We start from the raw sequence: 18,258 nt of genomic DNA on the forward strand, positions 1-18,258 counted from the left end.
GTGTGAGATGTGTAGGTTCCAATGGTGATTTATTGCTACTTATAATGTGTTTATGTGCTGCTTTTTAACCTTCTGCAGTTTTTATGTGGCATGATAGAACAATTTCAAATACCCCCTGACTGTTTGGGTATTGTTGCTGTCGTCCACGCCCGTCCACGGACAGACGCTCAGTCCGTGGCCTTCAAATACCATTAGTGAAGGAGGTTTAATATGTTCTATGTTACATGTACACAAAGTAAGGGAATCCTTGAAATTATCTTCCAATTTCACAAGCGTCATTCTTCAGTTAAGGGATATACATTCTCTCCTGGGGTGATCAGGTGACACTCATAGCAGAAAGGTTAAAGACTGCATTAGGGTAAAGCAGGAACCAGGGTGCTGCATACAGGGTGCATGACTGTGAGTTTTCTAAATTGCCTATATGTTAATGTGCAGAGAAACCCCATGTGTAAAGCACAGGAAATGCCAAGTGTGATTTGGTTTTAATGCAAACCTGTGTTTGTTGCAATTGAAATATTATTGAGGAACACCTGTCACAAGAAAGTGACTTATTTGCTGAAGCTATTGTGTTGTACCACGGGGGTTGGAGGCTTGTGTTATTTTCAGCATAATGTTTATTTATCCCACAATTTAAATAAATCTATATATATTATTCTAGACACCGTCCTAGTTCCTGGCTCATTGGTGGTACGAGGGTGGGGGGAGCTGGGTGGCATTATACAGGTCGGGGATTGACCCAAATAGGAATCAGTTCAGCGGCTTGTTCAGCGACATCTTGAGTTGGGAGGGAAGGAATTCTGTGTTGAGAGTGGTCATCTAAAAAATCGTTACACACCTAACACAGAGATAAATACTATGCAAGAACTGTGCAAAGTGTGAAATGTAGTGTACCAAGTGGCGAGGTGGAGGGACCCGACTCCCAAATTAACAGATTTCTAGATTGCGTCATTATATTCCAGACTCGAAGTTACATGAGCTCTCTGGGCATCTGTGAAATCCTGTATCACCAGCTCCTTTAAAACATGCAGAATGTGGTGGTTGATGTGATAATAAAGACAATATTAGACAGTAAGATTTGGTGGCTGTGGGCCCATAATATTAAGACAGCACTGAGCCCTATGCTGCAGTGCGTCACCAAACGTACAATGTTTATGCAATCTTAGTGCAAGCAGATTTAAGGGACAGACAGTTAACAGCAAGTAGTGGTCAATGAAGAAACAATATAATAATGTAGTAGTATCGTCATATGGTAATATATGATGGTTTTCTTATTGCAAATGCCACTGCATACCGCTTCAAGCTACTGCAACAGCTCACCCTGCTTAGAATCAGAACATGACAGGTCAGTGGACTGCACAGACCTTGATAGAGGAGCCCAGCAACAGCCTCACATGTTCTGACAGCGAGCCTGCCCAAACAGCTGAACTTCAGCATCCAGCTGCTACTCATGCTGCCACTCACAGGGGGTCCACCTCTCTGCCTCCACCTCATTGCCCCAAGGTACTGCTGCTGGAACTGTATCTTGTTCTACCAAGACTACGGTTTTTGTATAGAGTTCATTAAACCTATGTTACCCAATGGCATCTCCTGACTTCGATGACTGGTCATTAATCCTGCCACCCAATGCTCTTGAACATGTATTTCTGGCTGCATCATGCAACTAGCTATCAAATGTCCTCCAATATCAAAGGGAAGAAAGTTCCCCACACCACGAGCACACATCATTTATCTCCATCTCCATGCTACATGGCACACACAATCCTCAAGACCCCTTTTATGATGCAGCACCCGCAACTCACAAACCTCACCACACACCAAACCAACACACTGACCACACATGTAAAACCATGCAAACACAACACAATACACCCAGACAATAGTTTCAAACTGAGGGAGCTGAAATTATATTTGTAATCAAGTGGGGGCACAGCATAAAGATGTTTGGAAACCATTCCTCCAGGTTGGGTTTTGACACAATCAGTGATAAAAGCAGTAGCTGATAGCCCTCACGTCTGAAAGCGTGTAATGATTTAATAAAGGAATCAGCAATTGTTTGGTAATGACTGTCTGTCATTGTTGTGATCGAGTTATCACTATTCACTGGAATTAAAGTCTCTCTGAAAAACCGATTCATATGGGCTCACTTTCTCCACACCCATCAGATCAATTGCACGACTATTTCCTTCTTACATATGAGACATGTGTTTTCACTTTCCCATGCCTTTATAGAAATGGTTTCAAAGTCCTCTGTGGGAATTGTGAGCTACTTTCCAAACATTCTGTGTTTCTCCACACAAATGATTTTTAATTTTGCTATGGGACTTGGAACACCATTTCACAACATGCAGCACTTCTTTATCCACATGATCATTTAGTTTTCTATAGGGCTAGTGCAGAGATTTCTTAACAGACAGCTTTTCTTTACTCATATGAGTTCTCAGTTCACTACTTGTAACTCAGTTTCCAAAAATGATGTGTTTATTTATACAAATGATTGCTCAGTTTGCTTTGAGGCTTGTGTATAGGGGGTGCCAACTCCCCCTCAACTGAGCATAGATAACATGATAGGCGGATCAAATGGTTCTACTGTTGCAGGAATCAGGATTATAGTGCCTTTATTTAAGGTAAAAAGTGCACATGGCACTGCACTTATTTGGATTAGAATGATCCAGGAAGTGAAGGGTGTTTTAAATCTACATATACACCTCTACATCTCATAATCTGGTACAATAAGATAATGAGTGGCTATTACTATGTGTCAGAGAGATGAAAGCATCAAAATAATTCTTAATGATGTTGTTACACGGGTAAAAAAAATCTTATTAAAGAAATACGCAACGTGTGACACTGCCAATGCGATTTACAGTATCAAATGCCCATGTGGCAACTATTATGTTGGACAGACTACAGGAAAAAGGGAAAATCTGATGGAATTGAACATCGATCTAACATTCGAACCAATAACAACAAATCGTTGGTATCGAGACATTTCAGAGAAGCACAATATCAGATTGCCCAGATTAAATTTCAAATATTGGACACAATTGAAAAGAAAAGGGGTGTCAACATAGTAATCAATAAACTCCTAAGCCAGAAAGAGACTTACTGGATAGAAAGATTCAACTCCCCACATTCAGAGGGCATGAACGAGGAGTGTAATTATGCATGTTTCCTCTGTACATAGACCAATGCCAAATCGAGCGTGATTGCAGAGAGCCAGATGAGAACTACAATTTGTTTTTATAGTGTCTCACCTCTCGAATACAAATAAGAATACTACAACTCTCATGACTATGGCACACATAATACAAAGACTATTCTTCATCCACCTATAACTGATATACTATAGACTGTCACAGCAGCAATTTTTCAATTGTTCTATTTGTTTGTTCTATTTTTCTAAAACATTTCTATTTTGCTATTAATAACATTTTAAGTATCACATTTGATGCGCAAACAATGGCATGACTAATTATATATGAAGTATCACATTTGATGTACAAATAACATTTAAATATGCAAGAGTGTCATCAATAGAACACTAATTGCACATTTGCTCCACATGAGCAGCAGTCATATTAACATACAATTCCAAAACGCGATTTTCCATATTTAAAAAGGGCGCCATTTTGAACATATATAAACAGGCAGGGCACTCAGACACACCCTGCTCCGCGAGTCTAGTGACCCACTGATGGAAACTTTGTAAGAACAAGGTAAGACTTTCACTTTAAAGCTCCAACTTGGAAAGCATAACACTATGGATATTTATTTGTAAAATCTGAAGTAAAAGGCACCCACTAAAACACTTAAACATTTCTGACACACAGTTCTTAGTAAGATTACGACCCGGGGAAACCCATACACCGCCATGAAGAAAGGTATGATATTTATTGACATTTATGACTGTTTTCATACTAAAACATTCTGAATACTCTATGACAATAGGAGTACTTTAAGGACATAATACCATCAGTGAACCTACTAAGGTATTGCAGAGTAATGGAGTGCACCACATTGAATGTAAGACAAATCTGGTAAATCACCAAGTAAGAAAATAGAGGCCTGCCATAGAGTGAAGGTAATTGACCACCCAGTATTGATTAAGGTAAAATAATCACGGTTTTCTGAAATATCCAGTTTTAATATAGTTTGTGTACATATATTTCTATACTTTATAACAGTCCCTGAAGATGGTCAGGGTTGACCGAAATGCATTAGAAAAAAACCTGCCTCAGGTCTATTTCTTAACTGGCTTTGAAATAAAGATGACCATTTGTGAAAAATTACAAAAAATGTTTTTTTCATCATTTACATACATCAAAGGAAGTTTGAAAGAAAGTGAAACACAAATTGAGTGGATTCCCACATAGGTCCTTCCAGCTGTCTGGGACACCTAATCAGATCAACTTTTGGCTAGTGATCTTAAAACAGCAGATCTCAGTGAAAGCTTCGTTATTCGGTCAATGTTTTTGTAGAAACTAGTGCAACTGCATATGTTTGGGAGAGTTATTGAATATTGTATTTAAATGCTGCTTTTGTTTCTTTGCTACTGGGCCAATAATGTATGTTCTTCCACTTTGCTGCTGCATTACAATGTAATTACAGAATATAATAACTAGAGTCCCAATCCACAATAATCCCTTGCTCCACGATGCAGAGAGTACCGTAATTCGCCCATCGAATGTTAACTAAATGTATTTTATGGCACCAGATTATAGTGGTCTGATACCCCTGACGAAGTGTCAGTTTTTGTGGGTGACAGCACGTTGATAATGTTTGTATTTAGTGGCTTATTTTTTCAGTTCTTGGAGAGGCAGGACGTGATCTTACATAGAGTGAACTCATGGGTCCAGCAGGTGCTTCAATCCCTCAAGGTAGCCAAAATGTTCCATAAAATTGTGAACAAAAGTTTTGTAGCTGCGCATTGGGGCAATATGGGGCATTTGTTGAAGGGTTTCAAAGCACGATTGCCTCATCACAAGCAGTTTACAAAGCACCCATTCAGAGAAGATATACTCTTTGGCATGCAGTAATGCAGGGAGGCTGTAAAACATTGATATCATGTCAAAATCAAACATTGAAACACACAGGAATGTTAAAGACACAATTGGTGCATTCTAGAACTATTAGAAAGTGGCACAGGCAGCTTTATATCTTCTGGGGAGGGGATTATTCGGTTCCAAAATAGTAGATGATACAAGAGCTGTTATGCCAGAGGAAGTGACCCTGCTGGACTGGCACGAGGTGGATGGCCCTTCTCTTAGTAAAATGACACAATATGTGAGCTCAATAACAACTGAGAAGATGACAGAACCAAATGGACTCCGCTCCGAGTTTTTCTTCCGGCACCCAAATTGGTGGAGACTACTTTTGGTGATGGTAATGTACTTGGAGAGGCTATCACTGAATCACGTTGTCATTGTTCTTCTATTTGAGAAGGTTTATCCTACATATCCACACTGCTAGCATCTAATGTCATTATGCAATATAATACCTAAAGCATTTGCAAAATGGCTACTGTAAATGCTCAAAGGATGGACATCCCTAAACAGTATCATTGCACTAAACCAAGCATGCTTTCTAGAAGGCTTCAGCACAATTGACTATTGCCAGGTTATTGATACCATTATAGAAAATTATACCATTATAAGAAGGGGAAGTCCCTTGTATATAACCTTGCTTGATCTGGTCGAAACTCTCAATTCTGTTGGCAGAAACGAAATATGCAACAAGATACAAAAAATAAGGTTTCTTGTGCTCTCATTACAATTAATAAAATGTGTCTACACCGGTTCTATAGTCTTATTTGGACCTGGGGAAAGGCGCTCAGCCATCAGCATCTTGGAAACATGGGCAGGAGCTCTCAGTGTTCTGCCCCAGTTCCACCAGCCACCTGAGTCTCTTTCCTTGCACAAACTGATTTCTATCTAACCAGGGAGTCGGACATTGATCTTCTGACAGCATCATCTTTACTTATACTGTTGCCATCAGATTGGGACATCTCAATTTAAGGTCCTTATCATCATTACTTTATTTCAGCAAACATGCTATTAAGGTACAATACAATAGCATAACATATCATTATAAATCATAAATAAATACCTTGTTCTAATATTTGTAACATCTGCACACCACGATGCAAGAGACTGGCAGGGATTTGTGCCACAGGTGGCCATAACTGAGGGGGTACGATAAAATATCACCACTAACCAACCCCACAAAAAAACTCATCCATCTGCTTACACTTCTCAAACCCTAAACAAAACACAACCATAACTCTACTGCACACACACCACATGCACTTCACTACACTGCAACAACAAACCAAACCACACATAGCCTTGCACAACAGCACATGACAACTACCAACCAAAGAAATCACACCTACGCTCAGCGAACGGTGTGCCAACAGCACATTAAAGCTCTCTTATGCTTTTTTCCCACTCAGTCCCACTAACTTACCTTAGCATCTCGCTTTTCAGATCTGCCAGAGCGGCAGAGGACCACTCAGGTGGTGATAGTGCGCTGTATAAATATCCTTTAAGATAACAAAACTTAACATCCAATAACATGCAATAAAAATGTACTAACGCAGAGTGCAAAGTGCCGATGCAATATTTAAATCAAGTTGAGTAGTAAAAAATGTGATAACGTGTTTCATCTATTGCACTCACCCATACAAAACTTTACATAATAGTCAACGTAAAATAAAAATTGGCTTGAAAGGGAGAGGGTAACAAGTACAATTCAGTGTTTGTAGCTTAACAAGCACAGTTGGGCATGGGCATATAGAATGGGCTCTCATGTAAACATTTCACTCTAAGCAGTAATTTTTTTTTTTTTTTTAAAATGAAACCATAGTACACAAAGGGTTTCTATCTAAAATATAGATCAATTCACACCCTCTCTGCAAGATCATACTCTTGAAGATATCAAGGCCCGTAAGAGGCATTTGGCCTCATTACACGTTAGGCGGTAAGGGTTTACCGGTACCGGTAAGGGCACTGGTACCGGTAAACCCTTACCGCCTTACTACGAGTTCCCTTTGCGGGACCCAACCTTAACGGCTGGTTTCACCAGCCGTTAAAGTAGGGTGCCGCAAAGGGACCTTGGAGCTAATCACGGTACTGCAATTTGCAGTACCGTAATTAACTCCTTCCCCATTCCCATTATGCCCTATGGGGGCAAAAATGGGAATGGGGAAGTGCCTTGGTGAATGGGGAATTACCGCCCCTGCTCACCTTGGAGTAGGGCGGTAATTCCGCCATCCACCAAGGTCGGACACGGTAAAATACCGGCGGCAACCATGGCGCTAATAGCGCCATAGTTACCGCCTACCGTGTAATGAGGCCCATTGTTCGTGAATCTGGGAGAATATGCAGAAAATCAGAACAGAGCGAATCGAGGACCTTAACACAAGGCCCTATACCATTACTGATCCCTGAATCAAGCAGGGTCATCTAGGTGGTTGATTATTATTGCAATGAGCCCCCGTGGTCCTTAAATTGGGGTTTTAATAGGAATTATTTTTGTTGAATGGACTGGTCGTGTGCTTGCTGAGACCCTTCATAAAAAATAAAAAAACATTCAACCAATATGGCAGCCATGAAAATGGGGCGGTTTAAGGCAGAGCCCCTCTTGCATTTCCACCGTGGCCTAGGATGAAGGAGCTGTTTGGCAGCAAGGTTTCACCACAATCACACAATGACAAATAGGTGAGTGGGAAGGGGTGGGGGAGTTTGGAGGGAGGTGAATGCAGGGGAAGCGGAGATGGGATGGAGAAGATATGGAGTTTGCAAGCAGCCTGCTTCGAACACTGGCTTGCATCGTCAGATGTATTTGTATTTTGTATTTGATTTGGTTTTATGTAGCGCCTTACACCAAAGCGCTGAACATAAGAACAAGCACAGTAGAAATAATGAATTAACTTTTAAAACAAAGAATGTTTCTGTGGTTGCATTAACCCTCATTTACCAGACGAGAGAAGGTAGGGTCGTAGGGAGACCCGAAAGAATGAATAAACATTGACAGATTGGAGAGAGAGGGGGATAGTGTTCCATTTTAAGGGGGGAAGGGGAACTATAAGGAGATGATGAGAAGCAGAATGAGGTAACCTGTGATCCGAGCAGCCCCATTGGTTGCCACACCCTCCGTGGGTGATAATATTTGTTGTCTTAACTGAGAGCTGTGAATGTTGCAAAATGAACAGAATTAATCAGGGACACATCACAGAGCAGAAGTGGGAGCAGTAGACCACTTTCTGGGCCCTTCTGTGCAATTACTAGCATCCCTGTTTATGCCAGAAAATGCCGTAAGTAAAGCAAGGGCATTTGACTATATTTTTCATTTAAATTTTGCAGGTGAGCTAAATGCAAAATGCAAATGTGTCTGGCTGCTAGTCCACGCGTCCACGAAAAAGGTGTAATCAAGGCCATTACATTCAAATAACATGTGCATGAAAAGCCCTGCTGCTTGCATAGTTTTATAAACAACAATTAATGAATAGTCCAGGGGGAATTAAGTTTGCAGTGTGTGCATTCATTTTGCTCTGGTTACATCTGAATCTTATCTACCACACCTTCGGTATACCACACAGTACAGAACATGTCACCATTGAATACATAATAATAATAATAATAATAATAATAATAATAATAATAATAATAATAATAATAATAATAAATAATATGCTTTTATGAGAAATAGTAGAATTATGGCAGGTAAAATATATTGCCTAATATTAATCTCTTCACTAAAAATCAAGCTAATTTGAAATTCACATAACTTTGCAACGGAAACTATCTTTTCAATGTTAACTTGAAGTTCAAAGCACTAAGAGTTGCATCTACCAGAAGAATTTCTAACACCATGCCAATAAGTGTCCAAGTGAAGATTAGTGATCCTGTACATCCAAATGGACAATATCCTGATTGCAAGGACTCTTCAGGTGCGCTAGTAATCAAGCTTTTTCTATGCAGTAAATGATCATTCTCCAAGCATCCCTGCCTCATTTAAATAGCAATCAGCAAGCTATTTATTGTTTGATTAACACCGAAAATGTGCCATTCTCAGGAGGGCACTGATGAGAATAATCTGTCAATGTCCTAATAAGTCTCTGCTTGCTTGCTGGAGCCTGAGAAGGCGGATATCCACAGGACAAGGCAACCATGGACTTGGAATTGTGACCTTACTCAACATAACTAAACAATTACGGTTTTAATGTTAGCATAATAGGATGCCCAGATGAAATCAGAACATATGCAATACAAAACAGCAGACTTTAAATCTGAAATAAACTAAATAAGATTTCTTGTCAGGAAAAATATTCTGAGCAGCATGATTAATATAAACAGAGAAAGACATTTGTAAAATATACATATGTTTGATAGAACATCAGAACATTCCATTAAATAAAGTAATCCCCCAGAAGTCTTTATAGCGATATTCATTTTTGTAAAAAGTGTTTTAAGGAGAAGTAACACTGAGATATTTGGCATTTAGGATTCTTAGGGGGTAATTCATAGAATTCAGTGCACAAGTGGCGCACGTGGCTGGCGCACAGTGTGCGCGTGCGAATCCCTGCGCCAGCCGCGTGCGCCAAAATACATTTCCGAGCACAGCGTATTCATGGATTCCAGCCACCAAAACCAGCCGTGGCGCACAGTGACGCAGGGACCCTGCAGCAGCGCCAGTTACGCCCCCAAGAACGCCTCTTGCGCAGGGAAAAGCTATCAAAATCCCCAATCCAGCGCAAAGGGCTGCGCTAACCCTGTACCAGCACGGCAAGCGGGGTACGTGTATCACTGGGGTGCGCGCAAGTTCCTCACGTTATTTCAGCTGGGTACGTGTATTTCAGGGGTGCGCGGGAAGTTCCACACGCGATTCCATCAGGGTACGTGGACATCAGGGGTGCGCGGGAAGTTTCACACGTGAATTCAGCAGGGTACGTGTATATCAGGGGTGCGCTGGAAGTTCCACACGCGAATGTCCTGGGTACGTGTATTTCGGGGTGCGCGGATACTTACACACGTGAATTCAGCAGGGTACCTGTATTACTGGGGTGCGCGGGAAGTTTCACACGCGATTGGCCCTGTGCGACCGTGGTATGTGTATTTCAGGGGTGCGCGGGAAGTTTCACACGCAATTCCATCAGGGTACGTGTCTATCAGGGGTGCGCTGGAAGTTCCACACACGAATGTCCTGGGTACATGTATTTCGGGATGCGCGGATACTTACACACGTGAATTCAGCAGGGTACCTTTATTACTGGGGTGCGCGGGAAGTTTCACATGCGATTGGCCCTGTGCGAGCGTGGTACGTGTATTTCAGGGGTGCGCGGGAAGTTTCACAGGCGATTCCATCAGGGTACGTGTATATCAGGGGTGCGCTGGAAGTTCCACACATGAATGTCCTGGGTACGTGTATTTCGGGGTGCGCGGAAACTTACACACATGAATTCAGCAGGGTACCTGTATTACTGGGGTGCGCGGGAAGTTTCACACGCGATTGGCCCTGTGCGAGCGTGGTACGTGTATTTCAGGGGTGTGCGTGAAGTTTCACACGCGATTCCATCAGGGTACGTGTATATCAGGGGTGCGCTGGAAGTTCCACACGCGAATGTCCTGGGTGCGTGTATTTCGGGGTGCGCGGAAACTTACACACGTGAATTCAGCAGAGTACCTGTATTTCAGGGGTGCGCTGGAAGTTCCACACGCGAATGTCCTCGGTACGTGTATTTCGGGGTGTGCGGAAACTTACACACTTGAATTCAGCAGGGTAAGTGTATTTCAGGGGTGCGCTGGAAGTTTCACACGCGATTCCATCAGGGTACGTGTATATCAGGGGTGCGCTGGAAGTTCCACACGTGAATGTCCTGGGTGCGTGTATTTCGGGGTGCGCGGAAACTTACACACGTGAATTCAGCAGAGTACCTGTATTTCAGGGGTGCGCTGGAAGTTCCACACGCGAATGTCCTGGGTACGTGTATTTCGGGGTGCGCGGAAACTTACACACTTGAATTCAGCAGGGTAAGTGTATTTGAGGGGTGCGCTGGAAGTTCCACACGCAAATGTCCTGGGTAGGTGTATCTTGGGGTGCGCGGGAAGTTTCACACGCGATATCAGCAGGGTACGTGTATTTCAGGGGTTCTGTGGAGTACTACACGTGAATTGGCCATGTGGGTCCTCCCAGGTGTTCGCTCCACAACCTCCATGGCCCCTGCAGGCAGCCCACACCACGGGGGACTAGCCTGCACCCCCACTCATGTCCCCCAGCACCCCCACCCCCCAGCACTGTGGGGCACCCTCCACCAGGCCCCCAACTCATGTCCCCCTGCACCCCCACCTCCCAGCACTGTGGGGCACCCTCCACCAGGCCCCCAACTCATGTCCCCCTGCACCCCCACCCCTAGCACTGTGGGGCACCCTCCACCAGGCCCCCACACATGTCCCCCTGCACCCGCACCCCCCAGCACTGTGGGGCACCCTCCACCAGGCCCCAACTCATGTCCCCCTGCACCCCCACCCCCCAGCACTGTGGGGCACCCTCCACCAGGCCCCCACACATGTCCCCCTGCACCTGCACCCCCCAGCACTGTGGTGCACCCTCCACCAGGCCCCAACTCATGTCCCCCTGCACCCCCACCCCCCAGCACTGTGGGCACCCTCCACCAGGCCCCCACACATGTCCCCCTGCACCCGCACCCCCCAGCACTGTGGGGCACCCTCCACCAGGCCCCAACTCATGTCCCCCTGCACCCCCACCCCCAGCACTGTGGGGCACCCTCCACCAGGCCCCGACTCATGTCCCCCTGCACCCCCACCCCCCAGCACTGTGGGCACCCTCCACCAGGCCCCCACTCATGTCCAACTCATGTCCCCCTGCACCCCCACCCCCCAGCACTGTGGGGCACCCTCCACCAGGCCCCAACTCATGTCCCTCTGCAAACCCACCCCCCAGCACTGTGGGGCACCTGCCAGCATGCCCCCACTTATGTCCCCCAGCCAACATGTCATCACAATCTAAATCCCTGGCCCCAATGGGCAGCCTCCAAATGCCATATACCCACCCGAGTATTGCATCCACCCACTTAGAAATGGCAATAACATGATAGAACCCCAATTGCAAGTTGGGAAATGAACACATGTCCCTCACATACACCCAATGGGTGTCAGTGAATCTCAAAACCCATATCATGATATGCATGAAACCAATGAGATGATACTACACATTGAAGTTTGAACAAAAAATATGTATTAAAAGAAACATAAATTGAATCAAAAATAAACAAACAGAAATGGGAATTTAAAAAAATAAAAAGCAGCATGTCCATGAAATAATGCAAAACCAAAAATCATAATCCAAAGGAAAGGTGTCCAAAGTCACAGTCCACAAAAGTAAATTCAATGGAAAATTATAATTGAAAGCCATTGCTCCATGGGTAAATTGTAAAAAAAAAAAGAAAATCCAACAGTCAACTATATACAGATAAACAAGCCAGGGTCCATGATCCCAACAGAAGAAATAAAACCTATCTAATAACACTACCTAATAAAAAAAAACTATATACAAAAATGTGTCCCATTGTCCAAAAGGTCCCAAAAAAATGCAAAACCAAAGGAAACCTAACACTAACTACAGAACTATTTACAAGGGCAGCGGGCTAGTCCGACGGCTCACTTTTGGATGTCCCGGGCCAGAGCATCATCAAACTCCTGCTCAATATCCTGGAGGCGGTCCTCCTCCATGGCCCGAGGGTCCGCAGGGCCGTCGACGTTTCCACCTCCAACCCTCTGCGGATTGCCTAGAGGCACTCGGCCCGCCTCAGGGCCCTCCGCATGGAGTTCTCCGCCCTGACCATCGTGAGCCGTGCCTCTTCCGCCCGCTGCCGCTCCGCATCTATGGCGTGGCCCAACCGCTGCCACACGGAAGACACTTCCCGTCCTGGGTCCTCCTGCCCTCCGTCGATGCCTGCCCCTCCGATGTCGAAGGCCCCGAGCCATCATGGCTCCCACCACATTGCTGCTGCTGCTGTGCCTCTGCCCATGCACTGCCTCCTGCTGCCTGCACATCCTCCGCTGGCTGGGGTGCAGTCGTTGATGTGGCCACCCCTGCTGGACGTCCGACTCCCGACTGTGGCAGGGATGCCTCCTCCACCAGCCTGGCCGCACCGTCAGAGGCAGCTCCACAGGGCACCCAGGTGACTGATGGGTGGGAAGATGGCACGGAGGACGACTGGCGCATAGGGGGTTCAGTTGAGGAGGGGGTCGTAGCAAGCCCCATCAAACGGAGGAATCCGGCCTGGGTGACCTGTCCCAGTAGGCCGACGCGGTCAACGAGCCATTCGAGATGACGTGCAGTCTCCTCATGAAAAGACTGCAGGTCACCTCGCATGGCCCGTTGACGCAACGCCACACCAGTCAGGACAGGCTCAACCCGGACCCGGATAGCCACGTCCGCAGGCAGAGGAAGGCCAGTTGTTGTGAGCTCATCCCCTGCCTGAAAACGGGTCTGGACGTAGGCATCCCTGCTGGTGCAAGATGATGCAGGGACAGGATCAGGGACAGGATTGCACACAGGCACCTCCGCGGCAGCCTGTGCTGCCTCCTGTCCCTGGTCCTGCACTGCACCACTAGCACCAGTGGAATCCCCACCTCCAGACCCCATCTCTGTTGCTTGCACGGCCTCCTCCTCCACCAAACCCCCCACCAACCTGGATGACTCCGTGCCATCTTCCCCCGTTGGGCCCTGTGGGGTCCCAGCTGCCCCTTCTGCTGCCGAGGAGTCCAACTCCAACCTCCACCTCTTGGACCTCCCCCCGGAAGCTGCGGCCTGGGACGTGGCACCAGACTACTCACTCCCCGACGAGACCACAACCTGGGAGGGGAGCCGGGCCTTGCGTCTCTGGCTGGCGGTGGGATCCCGCCGCTGTGCTCCACAGCACCTTCTCCGCCCTCTTCATCAGTTGACGCTGCAGACAGCGAGAACGAAAACACAGGCATCAGGGCACTGTACAATGGACACATACACACATGACAGTTGTACATGAGTGGCATTGGCAAACCTCAGACATGCCATCACAATCCCCAACACACATGTCATTTTAACTTGCACACATGAGCCATACCACAGCCATATTGCAACTGCCAGCACCATACATACACATACAAAAGCATGAGCAGGCAATGGTGAGCCAGACATCACATGCAACACAGGGAGTGCACTACACATGTACACACACCACGACAGTTGCATGCATGTGTACACCTCTGCCAAGTGTCGCAGTGTTCCGATGGACATCCATGTCACATCTGCCAATCAGGCTTCCACATCCCGCTGTCACATGCATCCATGTTGCATCACTGTTGCACCCTTGTCAAATACACACACATGCACATGTACACAGTGCTGATACATGCAGCTGAAAACAACATACATGCGTGACATCACGAACATGTCTACTTACATACACATTCATCCAAACATGTGTGCCCACACAACTGCATTTGGCATGCAAGCCTACACACACAAGCACCATCCATGTCTCACACATTACAGCCCTCGCATGTGTTAGCCTCACGGCCCTGTACACCCCCACCCATACTCGACCCCATACAAACAGATGTGCAACCTGTACACTACTGAAAAATCACCAGACGCAGAGCTTACAATCAGGATGCATGTACACTTACCGCTCAACTCCAGACGGGTCTGCCTCTCAAGGACCTGGACGTGGAGCGCTGGGGATATGCTTTCCAGGACCCTCATCTGATCTTCTGACAAGTGGCCCTGGCGCCTCTTAGCATCCGCTGCCTTCAAGAGGCGCCGGGCCTTGTTCAGGGTCCTGGACCTGAAGTCCTCTCAGCGCTTCTTGACATGTTGGAAGTCGCGGATTGCCACCCCCTCCGCGTTGATGGCAGTCACGATGTCCGTCCAGATCCGAGTCTGCCCTTCCCTGTCGGCGCGGGAACTTCCGTGGCCAGCTTGATATGGAGTGATTTGGCACGTGAAAATTCTGCACGTCAGCGTGTAATTCGTGGCAAGGCCCTTAGCGCGTAAGCGCGTCAGCACGCATACGCAATTTCATTGGACAGAAGGCCCCTCAAGCGCAAGCGCCTCTGTGACGTGACGCGCGCAGGCGTGCATGGGCGTTTCAGCGTGCGTGAAAAACTGCACGTCCGCGTGTAATCCGAGGAAAGGGCCCATGCGCGTAAGTGACGTGACGCGTGGGCGTTTCCCTCAGCACGGGTTAAAGGTGAGCGGGGCCAGCAGTTTGCTGTACGTGCCATTCATGGAGACCGACGTGTGTTGCTGCTTCCTGTTGTTTCGCGCGCCATCACAACTTCACAGCTATCAAGGACGTATCTCTTCTTTTGGCGGGGGTATTGGCTACGCGTGTTTTTCTGCATCGCGCTAGTCAGACGCTGAGTCGCACACACTCTTTTTCCCACTGCGGGTGCCCCTGTGTATCGCACCCATTTGCGATGTCATAGTAGCCTGCGTGTCCCACGCGTTATTCGTGTTACTGGGTGCCACCGCGTACTGCGGGAGGTTGAATCCATGCACGTAGGCTGCAGGGTTGCGTGCACGGTTTTACTGCAGTTTTGGGGTGCCTGAGCGTTGCGTGACCCTTCACTACATCACCGGGGTCACATACAGCCTTGCAGGTGCAGGGGGGCTGTTAACATCTTGCTTCACACCCCCTTCATCCCAATTGCCCAGGTCAATTGTGGTGTATACCTCCCATTGGCACTACTCCATCTGTGACAGCACTACTACATCTGTGCCATGGTTGGGAGGCCACCAAAGGTGAGGGGCGCCTCAGCTGGACATACTCCTCGTGGCGGGCGTGGTCGGAGACGTGGCCGTGGTGACCAGGGAGTAGGGGGACTCCAGGGTGTCTAGGGCGGCCACAGAGGGGGAAGAGGCAGGGGTGCGCCACTTGAGCACAATGTTGTGCCATGTGTTGGTGCAGTCATGCCACCACCCCCTGTGGTTCCGGGGGATGCAGCTTCTGCATCTGGCACTGGTGCCCGTGTGACCCGGCAGTCCGTTCCATCGACTGCCACGGGCCCAAGGGTAGTGGTAGCTGCAGGGGCAGCTGTGGACACCGCCACCCAGGCTCAGGGTCTCCCAGCGCAGGCTGCGCTGGCACTTGAGGAGCCCTTGGTAGATCTCCAACAGGCCAGGAGGGAAACCATAGGGGCAGGCCGGGTTGCTCAGACCAAGACACGTGTCCCTGGGGCAGTTATGTCATCTTCTGCCCCGAACAGCCGGGTGTTGGCAAGTGCAGGGGCAGATGCACCCAACAACACCCCGGTTGTGAGTCTGCCAACCAGGAATGTTGCGGTCAATGACCCTGCCACAGCTGATGTTGCTGCGCAGGGTCCATTAGAGGGCACCCAGCTGCCACTGACACAAGTCAGGCCTTTGGTCGTCCCTCCACCTGCCACTCCCTTGGCTCAATCCACCAAACCCACTGGCCATACTGGTCAGGGCGGCATTAGCCAGCCAGGGTCTGCGCCACAGTCCAAGAGGAGGAAGGTGCACCTGCAGCACAGGCTGGGACCCCACACACAGCCACGACCTCCTGCACGTCGAGGAAGAAGCCTTTCTGCAAGCAGGAACTGGACTTCCTCGTGGGCTACGTGCGGGGCCACAGCCGTGACATGCTAGTGGGTGCCAATAGTCAGACTACGGCTGCCCAACGTGACACCCACTGGAAGCATGTTGTGGAACATGTCAGTTCATTCGGCCATGAGGTTCGCACGGTGCAAGAGTGCAAAAAGCATTGGAATGACATCAAACGCAGCACTAAGGCTAAGCGTGCCTGTAATTACAACTTGACTCTGGTGACTGGCGGTGGGCCTGCACCAGAGGAGGAAGAGCTCACTCCGCATGAGGCACTCGTTGCGGAGTTTATACCACCTGAATTGGTCGAAGGAGTGGGAGAGATGCTGGACTTTGATGCCCAGTCCAGTGAGTGTTGATGCGTGTTTGTTGAGGACGTGTGTGTTTCACTTGTGGGATGTGTTGTGCATAATTGCCACTACATGTGACATGTACATGGTTCTGATGTGTAAGTAATGCAATGCTTCCGTGATGCATGTCTCCTCTGCCTGCATGCGGGGACTCCATGTAGGCATGCTCCCTTGCCCCTCCTCCGCCACTCTGCACCCCAGTTCCACCTTTGCACTGGTCTGCTTCAATCTTGCCAATGTGTACTTTCTTGTTCATGCGTCCTGTGTAGATGCTAACTTCCAGCGTAGAATCTGCCAGAAATATGCCGTGTGGTACAGCCTTAGTACTTGATGCAGGGTATCTCACTTGCAGTGTGCATAGGTCAGATGTCCCGCAGGGACATGAGTGCCCATTCATGCTCCATGTGCATTGCACGCATGCCCCTATGTGTCCTTGACTGGATGATCACTGTAATACAAGTCCTTGGTTACATACAAAGCCTGGCATCTCATCAGCCTTTCCATGTCAACTGTGGCTCAGTACTGCGTTGCACACCTGTTTAGGGTCTGACAATCTGTGTGGCTCACAGGCCTCAGCCTGTTCAATGGCCAAGGACTCCGTCCAACTGTTGTGTCTTCTTCACACGTGGGCGGCCTCCAGAGTTTTCATCATGTGTCCTGCTTACTGTCCCATCATCATTTGCAGTGTTGTCACTTGAATCACATTAAGCTGTTGATGCCAGTCAACACTGCCTGTCAATACACAGGTGTATGGTCAGCCTTTTGATACCATGCTAGGCATCCCTGCTTTGGTACTGGGGTGGAGGGGTGCTTGGCTTCTAGATATGGTACACATTGAATGCACAATGCACGTGATGCCTGAATTTCACCTTGCACTGCCTTCACATTTCCTGGCACACACCATGGAGTCCTTGTACATGTAGGTAGTGAGTGGCGTACACATTTTCTGCACTGCATAGACCCACTTCCATGGAAACTGCCACCTTTCAACAGGTCTGATCACAGAAGCAATTCAAAGTTGACCCAGCATGCATGCCAGGTTATATGTTGTGTGTCACATGTCTGCCTGATGTGTTTGCTGTAAGTGTGTGTGTGTGTTGTGTGCTTCTGACATGTGTAGTGACCTTTTTTCTCTCTATCTCTCTATTTTTCGGGTGATGACGCAATGGAGGCGGAGGATGGTGTTATCATGCCAGACACAGGGTTGTTACCACTACATCAACCCGGCACAAGTGGGGGTCGTGGGGTGGTAGGCCACGAAAACCCCCAAGTGCTA

This window comes from Ambystoma mexicanum, chromosome 9 (assembly GCF_040938575.1).
Source record: "Ambystoma mexicanum isolate Mex_15411 chromosome 9, UKY_AmexF1_1, whole genome shotgun sequence".
NCBI lineage: Eukaryota > Metazoa > Chordata > Amphibia > Caudata > Ambystomatidae > Ambystoma > Ambystoma mexicanum.